At 40.0% G+C, this 9,759-nt stretch overlaps 1 long non-coding RNA gene across 1 annotated transcript; it reads right to left on the reverse strand.

Moving 5' to 3' along the window:
• Positions 1-263: 263 nt before the first annotated feature.
• Positions 264-8,575, reverse strand: LOC132129068 (uncharacterized). Its single transcript, XR_009428436.1, has 9 exons — positions 8,483-8,575; positions 7,234-7,307; positions 6,243-6,316; positions 5,252-5,325; positions 4,261-4,334; positions 3,270-3,343; positions 2,279-2,352; positions 1,288-1,361; positions 264-370 (listed from the first exon to the last, which is right to left on the reverse strand). It is a non-coding gene; the product is annotated as an uncharacterized LOC132129068 (long non-coding RNA).
• Between the last annotated feature and the right edge of the window lie 1,184 nt (positions 8,576-9,759).

A 9,759-nucleotide genomic window follows, 5' to 3' on the forward strand; every position in this document is an offset into this window, starting at 1 on the left:
CCTAACCCTAACTCTAACCTAACCTAATCTAACCTAACCCTAACCCTAAGGCTTGTGTACTTGTATATAGTTTAAAATCTCCTCCCAAAAACCAACCCTAACCTTAACCACTTAGGCCCTGGGCAATAGAGCCCGGGACATTAGAGCCCTGATTGTTAGAGCCCTATACTGGGTGATGGGACACTCTGGTGTGTGCCAGTATGAAAGTGGAGCCTGCTTGGTGACCATGGGTGGGATGGACAGTGCAAAACCCAGTCCGATGCCCTTTGGGCATTGGGTCTGGGATCTATACTTACCTAACTCAGCCCGTGCCTCTCTCTCTGGGCCTCGCTGGTCTCCCTTTACGGAAAACCATACTGGATGTCTCCATCTGAAAAAAATCTAAAAAGATACATATGGGTTAAGAGTCATGTAAAAAGAGTTTGTATATAGTTGGTTTAAATGTGATACACAAAAATGTACAGTAGTGAGCCAGAAAGAGGGATTTGTATCATAGCACAAAAAAGGTGTATTTTTTTGAATGAAAGCACAGTAACGGTCGAAAAGACAATGGGGGTGCCGTGAGTGACAGATAACACAAAAATATGTGTTGGAAAATAAAACAAAAGGGGTCTTAAAAACACAAATAAGTGTGTGAAAAGAAATAAATGGGTCTGTGAGGATAGTAACACAAAAAAGTGTATACTAAAACAAAAAAGTAAACTTTTAAGAGTGTAAGGGAAGATGAAGGAGTGCTTGAATTCAAAAAATGCATTTAAATGTGCTTGATATACTCAAAGAAAAGGCTCTGAAAATTTAAAAATTTAAAAATTCAAAAATAAACAGAGGGGAGGAGCCTAGGCCCTGCTCGGGGTATAAGAAGCTGCACACACAGCTCCCGAGTGAGAAGAGGAAAATAGATGATTTTTTGCTCCACCACATACATGGTGTTTAGAAATAAAAATTAAAAAAATTATATTGAGCCCTGAGAAGAAAAGATTTATTTTACACAAGTCATGCCTGAAGAAGACACAGAAAGCTGTCGAAACGTCGCGATAAAAGGCTTGTGTACTTGTATATAGTTTAAAATCTCCTCCCAAAAACCAACCCTAACCTTAACCACTTAGGCCCTGGGCAATAGAGCCCGGGACATTAGAGCCCTGATTGTTAGAGCCCTATACTGGGTGATGGGACACTCTGGTGTGTGCCAGTATGAAAGTGGAGCCTGCTTGGTGACCATGGGTGGGATGGACAGTGCAAAACCCAGTCCGATGCCCTTTGGGCATTGGGTCTGGGATCTATACTTACCTAACTCAGCCCGTGCCTCTCTCTCTGGGCCTCGCTGGTCTCCCTTTACGGAAAACCATACTGGATGTCTCCATCTGAAAAAAATCTAAAAAGATACATATGGGTTAAGAGTCATGTAAAAAGAGTTTGTATATAGTTGGTTTAAATGTGATACACAAAAATGTACAGTAGTGAGCCAGAAAGAGGGATTTGTATCATAGCACAAAAAAGGTGTATTTTTTTGAATGAAAGCACAGTAACGGTCGAAAAGACAATGGGGGTGCCGTGAGTGACAGATAACACAAAAATATGTGTTGGAAAATAAAACAAAAGGGGTCTTAAAAACACAAATAAGTGTGTGAAAAGAAATAAATGGGTCTGTGAGGATAGTAACACAAAAAAGTGTATACTAAAACAAAAAAGTAAACTTTTAAGAGTGTAAGGGAAGATGAAGGAGTGCTTGAATTCAAAAAATGCATTTAAATGTGCTTGATATACTCAAAGAAAAGGCTCTGAAAATTTAAAAATTTAAAAATTCAAAAATAAACAGAGGGGAGGAGCCTAGGCCCTGCTCGGGGTATAAGAAGCTGCACACACAGCTCCCGAGTGAGAAGAGGAAAATAGATGATTTTTTGCTCCACCACATACATGGTGTTTAGAAATAAAAATTAAAAAAATTATATTGAGCCCTGAGAAGAAAAGATTTATTTTACACAAGTCATGCCTGAAGAAGACACAGAAAGCTGTCGAAACGTCGTGATAAAAGGCTTGTGTACTTGTATATAGTTTAAAATCTCCTCCCAAAAACCAACCCTAACCTTAACCACTTAGGCCCTGGGCAATAGAGCCCGGGACATTAGAGCCCTGATTGTTAGAGCCCTATACTGGGTGATGGGACACTCTGGTGTGTGCCAGTATGAAAGTGGAGCCTGCTTGGTGACCATGGGTGGGATGGACAGTGCAAAACCCAGTCCGATGCCCTTTGGGCATTGGGTCTGGGATCTATACTTACCTAACTCAGCCCGTGCCTCTCTCTCTGGGCCTCGCTGGTCTCCCTTTACGGAAAACCATACTGGATGTCTCCATCTGAAAAAAATCTAAAAAGATACATATGGGTTAAGAGTCATGTAAAAAGAGTTTGTATATAGTTGGTTTAAATGTGATACACAAAAATGTACAGTAGTGAGCCAGAAAGAGGGATTTGTATCATAGCACAAAAAAGGTGTATTTTTTTGAATGAAAGCACAGTAACGGTCGAAAAGACAATGGGGGTGCCGTGAGTGACAGATAACACAAAAATATGTGTTGGAAAATAAAACAAAAGGGGTCTTAAAAACACAAATAAGTGTGTGAAAAGAAATAAATGGGTCTGTGAGGATAGTAACACAAAAAAGTGTATACTAAAACAAAAAAGTAAACTTTTAAGAGTGTAAGGGAAGATGAAGGAGTGCTTGAATTCAAAAAATGCATTTAAATGTGCTTGATATACTCAAAGAAAAGGCTCTGAAAATTTAAAAATTTAAAAATTCAAAAATAAACAGAGGGGAGGAGCCTAGGCCCTGCTCGGGGTATAAGAAGCTGCACACACAGCTCCCGAGTGAGAAGAGGAAAATAGATGATTTTTTGCTCCACCACATACATGGTGTTTAGAAATAAAAATTAAAAAAATTATATTGAGCCCTGAGAAGAAAAGATTTATTTTACACAAGTCATGCCTGAAGAAGACACAGAAAGCTGTCGAAACGTCGCGATAAAAGGCTTGTGTACTTGTATATAGTTTAAAATCTCCTCCCAAAAACCAACCCTAACCTTAACCACTTAGGCCCTGGGCAATAGAGCCCGGGACATTAGAGCCCTGATTGTTAGAGCCCTATACTGGGTGATGGGACACTCTGGTGTGTGCCAGTATGAAAGTGGAGCCTGCTTGGTGACCATGGGTGGGATGGACAGTGCAAAACCCAGTCCGATGCCCTTTGGGCATTGGGTCTGGGATCTATACTTACCTAACTCAGCCCGTGCCTCTCTCTCTGGGCCTCGCTGGTCTCCCTTTACGGAAAACCATACTGGATGTCTCCATCTGAAAAAAATCTAAAAAGATACATATGGGTTAAGAGTCATGTAAAAAGAGTTTGTATATAGTTGGTTTAAATGTGATACACAAAAATGTACAGTAGTGAGCCAGAAAGAGGGATTTGTATCATAGCACAAAAAAGGTGTATTTTTTTGAATGAAAGCACAGTAACGGTCGAAAAGACAATGGGGGTGCCGTGAGTGACAGATAACACAAAAATATGTGTTGGAAAATAAAACAAAAGGGGTCTTAAAAACACAAATAAGTGTGTGAAAAGAAATAAATGGGTCTGTGAGGATAGTAACACAAAAAAGTGTATACTAAAACAAAAAAGTAAACTTTTAAGAGTGTAAGGGAAGATGAAGGAGTGCTTGAATTCAAAAAATGCATTTAAATGTGCTTGATATACTCAAAGAAAAGGCTCTGAAAATTTAAAAATTTAAAAATTCAAAAATAAACAGAGGGGAGGAGCCTAGGCCCTGCTCGGGGTATAAGAAGCTGCACACACAGCTCCCGAGTGAGAAGAGGAAAATAGATGATTTTTTGCTCCACCACATACATGGTGTTTAGAAATAAAAATTAAAAAAATTATATTGAGCCCTGAGAAGAAAAGATTTATTTTACACAAGTCATGCCTGAAGAAGACACAGAAAGCTGTCGAAACGTCGCGATAAAAGGCTTGTGTACTTGTATATAGTTTAAAATCTCCTCCCAAAAACCAACCCTAACCTTAACCACTTAGGCCCTGGGCAATAGAGCCCGGGACATTAGAGCCCTGATTGTTAGAGCCCTATACTGGGTGATGGGACACTCTGGTGTGTGCCAGTATGAAAGTGGAGCCTGCTTGGTGACCATGGGTGGGATGGACAGTGCAAAACCCAGTCCGATGCCCTTTGGGCATTGGGTCTGGGATCTATACTTACCTAACTCAGCCCGTGCCTCTCTCTCTGGGCCTCGCTGGTCTCCCTTTACGGAAAACCATACTGGATGTCTCCATCTGAAAAAAATCTAAAAAGATACATATGGGTTAAGAGTCATGTAAAAAGAGTTTGTATATAGTTGGTTTAAATGTGATACACAAAAATGTACAGTAGTGAGCCAGAAAGAGGGATTTGTATCATAGCACAAAAAAGGTGTATTTTTTTGAATGAAAGCACAGTAACGGTCGAAAAGACAATGGGGGTGCCGTGAGTGACAGATAACACAAAAATATGTGTTGGAAAATAAAACAAAAGGGGTCTTAAAAACACAAATAAGTGTGTGAAAAGAAATAAATGGGTCTGTGAGGATAGTAACACAAAAAAGTGTATACTAAAACAAAAAAGTAAACTTTTAAGAGTGTAAGGGAAGATGAAGGAGTGCTTGAATTCAAAAAATGCATTTAAATGTGCTTGATATACTCAAAGAAAAGGCTCTGAAAATTTAAAAATTTAAAAATTCAAAAATAAACAGAGGGGAGGAGCCTAGGCCCTGCTCGGGGTATAAGAAGCTGCACACACAGCTCCCGAGTGAGAAGAGGAAAATAGATGATTTTTTGCTCCACCACATACATGGTGTTTAGAAATAAAAATTAAAAAAATTATATTGAGCCCTGAGAAGAAAAGATTTATTTTACACAAGTCATGCCTGAAGAAGACACAGAAAGCTGTCGAAACGTCGCGATAAAAGGCTTGTGTACTTGTATATAGTTTAAAATCTCCTCCCAAAAACCAACCCTAACCTTAACCACTTAGGCCCTGGGCAATAGAGCCCGGGACATTAGAGCCCTGATTGTTAGAGCCCTATACTGGGTGATGGGACACTCTGGTGTGTGCCAGTATGAAAGTGGAGCCTGCTTGGTGACCATGGGTGGGATGGACAGTGCAAAACCCAGTCCGATGCCCTTTGGGCATTGGGTCTGGGATCTATACTTACCTAACTCAGCCCGTGCCTCTCTCTCTGGGCCTCGCTGGTCTCCCTTTACGGAAAACCATACTGGATGTCTCCATCTGAAAAAAATCTAAAAAGATACATATGGGTTAAGAGTCATGTAAAAAGAGTTTGTATATAGTTGGTTTAAATGTGATACACAAAAATGTACAGTAGTGAGCCAGAAAGAGGGATTTGTATCATAGCACAAAAAAGGTGTATTTTTTTGAATGAAAGCACAGTAACGGTCGAAAAGACAATGGGGGTGCCGTGAGTGACAGATAACACAAAAATATGTGTTGGAAAATAAAACAAAAGGGGTCTTAAAAACACAAATAAGTGTGTGAAAAGAAATAAATGGGTCTGTGAGGATAGTAACACAAAAAAGTGTATACTAAAACAAAAAAGTAAACTTTTAAGAGTGTAAGGGAAGATGAAGGAGTGCTTGAATTCAAAAAATGCATTTAAATGTGCTTGATATACTCAAAGAAAAGGCTCTGAAAATTTAAAAATTTAAAAATTCAAAAATAAACAGAGGGGAGGAGCCTAGGCCCTGCTCGGGGTATAAGAAGCTGCACACACAGCTCCCGAGTGAGAAGAGGAAAATAGATGATTTTTTGCTCCACCACATACATGGTGTTTAGAAATAAAAATTAAAAAAATTATATTGAGCCCTGAGAAGAAAAGATTTATTTTACACAAGTCATGCCTGAAGAAGACACAGAAAGCTGTCGAAACGTCGTGATAAAAGGCTTGTGTACTTGTATATAGTTTAAAATCTCCTCCCAAAAACCAACCCTAACCTTAACCACTTAGGCCCTGGGCAATAGAGCCCGGGACATTAGAGCCCTGATTGTTAGAGCCCTATACTGGGTGATGGGACACTCTGGTGTGTGCCAGTATGAAAGTGGAGCCTGCTTGGTGACCATGGGTGGGATGGACAGTGCAAAACCCAGTCCGATGCCCTTTGGGCATTGGGTCTGGGATCTATACTTACCTAACTCAGCCCGTGCCTCTCTCTCTGGGCCTCGCTGGTCTCCCTTTACGGAAAACCATACTGGATGTCTCCATCTGAAAAAAATCTAAAAAGATACATATGGGTTAAGAGTCATGTAAAAAGAGTTTGTATATAGTTGGTTTAAATGTGATACACAAAAATGTACAGTAGTGAGCCAGAAAGAGGGATTTGTATCATAGCACAAAAAAGGTGTATTTTTTTGAATGAAAGCACAGTAACGGTCGAAAAGACAATGGGGGTGCCGTGAGTGACAGATAACACAAAAATATGTGTTGGAAAATAAAACAAAAGGGGTCTTAAAAACACAAATAAGTGTGTGAAAAGAAATAAATGGGTCTGTGAGGATAGTAACACAAAAAAGTGTATACTAAAACAAAAAAGTAAACTTTTAAGAGTGTAAGGGAAGATGAAGGAGTGCTTGAATTCAAAAAATGCATTTAAATGTGCTTGATATACTCAAAGAAAAGGCTCTGAAAATTTAAAAATTTAAAAATTCAAAAATAAACAGAGGGGAGGAGCCTAGGCCCTGCTCGGGGTATAAGAAGCTGCACACACAGCTCCCGAGTGAGAAGAGGAAAATAGATGATTTTTTGCTCCACCACATACATGGTGTTTAGAAATAAAAATTAAAAAAATTATATTGAGCCCTGAGAAGAAAAGATTTATTTTACACAAGTCATGCCTGAAGAAGACACAGAAAGCTGTCGAAACGTCGCGATAAAAGGCTTGTGTACTTGTATATAGTTTAAAATCTCCTCCCAAAAACCAACCCTAACCTTAACCACTTAGGCCCTGGGCAATAGAGCCCGGGACATTAGAGCCCTGATTGTTAGAGCCCTATACTGGGTGATGGGACACTCTGGTGTGTGCCAGTATGAAAGTGGAGCCTGCTTGGTGACCATGGGTGGGATGGACAGTGCAAAACCCAGTCCGATGCCCTTTGGGCATTGGGTCTGGGATCTATACTTACCTAACTCAGCCCGTGCCTCTCTCTCTGGGCCTCGCTGGTCTCCCTTTACGGAAAACCATACTGGATGTCTCCATCTGAAAAAAATCTAAAAAGATACATATGGGTTAAGAGTCATGTAAAAAGAGTTTGTATATAGTTGGTTTAAATGTGATACACAAAAATGTACAGTAGTGAGCCAGAAAGAGGGATTTGTATCATAGCACAAAAAAGGTGTATTTTTTTGAATGAAAGCACAGTAACGGTCGAAAAGACAATGGGGGTGCCGTGAGTGACAGATAACACAAAAATATGTGTTGGAAAATAAAACAAAAGGGGTCTTAAAAACACAAATAAGTGTGTGAAAAGAAATAAATGGGTCTGTGAGGATAGTAACACAAAAAAGTGTATACTAAAACAAAAAAGTAAACTTTTAAGAGTGTAAGGGAAGATGAAGGAGTGCTTGAATTCAAAAAATGCATTTAAATGTGCTTGATATACTCAAAGAAAAGGCTCTGAAAATTTAAAAATTTAAAAATTCAAAAATAAACAGAGGGGAGGAGCCTAGGCCCTGCTCGGGGTATAAGAAGCTGCACACACAGCTCCCGAGTGAGAAGAGGAAAATAGATGATTTTTTGCTCCACCACATACATGGTGTTTAGAAATAAAAATTAAAAAAATTATATTGAGCCCTGAGAAGAAAAGATTTATTTTACACAAGTCATGCCTGAAGAAGACACAGAAAGCTGTCGAAACGTCGCGATAAAAGGCTTGTGTACTTGTATATAGTTTAAAATCTCCTCCCAAAAACCAACCCTAACCTTAACCACTTAGGCCCTGGGCAATAGAGCCCGGGACATTAGAGCCCTGATTGTTAGAGCCCTATACTGGGTGATGGGACACTCTGGTGTGTGCCAGTATGAAAGTGGAGCCTGCTTGGTGACCATGGGTGGGATGGACAGTGCAAAACCCAGTCCGATGCCCTTTGGGCATTGGGTCTGGGATCTATACTTACCTAACCCTAAAGGCTTGTGTACTTGTATATAGTTTAAAATCTCCTCCCAAAAACCAACCCTAACCTTAACCACTTAGGCCCTGGGCAATAGAGCCCGGGACATTAGAGCCCTGATTGTTAGAGCCCTATACTGGGTGATGGGACACTCTGGTGTGTGCCAGTATGAAAGTGGAGCCTGCTTGGTGACCATGGGTGGGATGGACAGTGCAAAACCCAGTCCGATGCCCTTTGGGCATTGGGTCTGGGATCTATACTTACCTAACTCAGCCCGTGCCTCTCTCTCTGGGCCTCGCTGGTCTCCCTTTACGGAAAACCATACTGGATGTCTCCATCTGAAAAAAATCTAAAAAGATACATATGGGTTAAGAGTCATGTAAAAAGAGTTTGTATATAGTTGGTTTAAATGTGATACACAAAAATGTACAGTAGTGAGCCAGAAAGAGGGATTTGTATCATAGCACAAAAAAGGTGTATTTTTTTGAATGAAAGCACAGTAACGGTCGAAAAGACAATGGGGGTGCCGTGAGTGACAGATAACACAAAAATATGTGTTGGAAAATAAAACAAAAGGGGTCTTAAAAACACAAATAAGTGTGTGAAAAGAAATAAATGGGTCTGTGAGGATAGTAACACAAAAAAGTGTATACTAAAACAAAAAAGTAAACTTTTAAGAGTGTAAGGGAAGATGAAGGAGTGCTTGAATTCAAAAAATGCATTTAAATGTGCTTGATATACTCAAAGAAAAGGCTCTGAAAATTTAAAAATTTAAAAATTCAAAAATAAACAGAGGGGAGGAGCCTAGGCCCTGCTCGGGGTATAAGAAGCTGCACACACAGCTCCCGAGTGAGAAGAGGAAAATAGATGATTTTTTGCTCCACCACATACATGGTGTTTAGAAATAAAAATTAAAAAAATTATATTGAGCCCTGAGAAGAAAAGATTTATTTTACACAAGTCATGCCTGAAGAAGACACAGAAAGCTGTCGAAACGTCGCGATAAAAGGCTTGTGTACTTGTATATAGTTTAAAATCTCCTCCCAAAAACCAACCCTAACCTTAACCACTTAGGCCCTGGGCAATAGAGCCCGGGACATTAGAGCCCTGATTGTTAGAGCCCTATACTGGGTGATGGGACACTCTGGTGTGTGCCAGTATGAAAGTGGAGCCTGCTTGGTGACCATGGGTGGGATGGACAGTGCAAAACCCAGTCCGATGCCCTTTGGGCATTGGGTCTGGGATCTATACTTACCTAACCCTAACCCTAACCCTAACCTAACCGAACCTTGGACGTTTCAATCCCCTAACTAACCCTAACCCTAACCTAACCCTAACGCCCTGCTAGCCGCTAGGTTAAAATAAACAGTCTAGCTTAGCTCTAGTTAGCCCACGGTATTCGAACAACTGTACGTTGTTACAATATTTATAGCTGTATTTATGAACTGCTTAATAATGCCTATTAAAGGAGTGCTATTAGGCTTTTTCACTTTTTCAACTTTAGTTAGTCTGTAATGTTGCTGTTTCAGCATAAAAAAAGT

Source organism: Carassius carassius, chromosome 4 (genome assembly GCF_963082965.1).
Source record: "Carassius carassius chromosome 4, fCarCar2.1, whole genome shotgun sequence".
NCBI classification, from domain to species: Eukaryota; Metazoa; Chordata; class Actinopteri; order Cypriniformes; family Cyprinidae; genus Carassius; species Carassius carassius.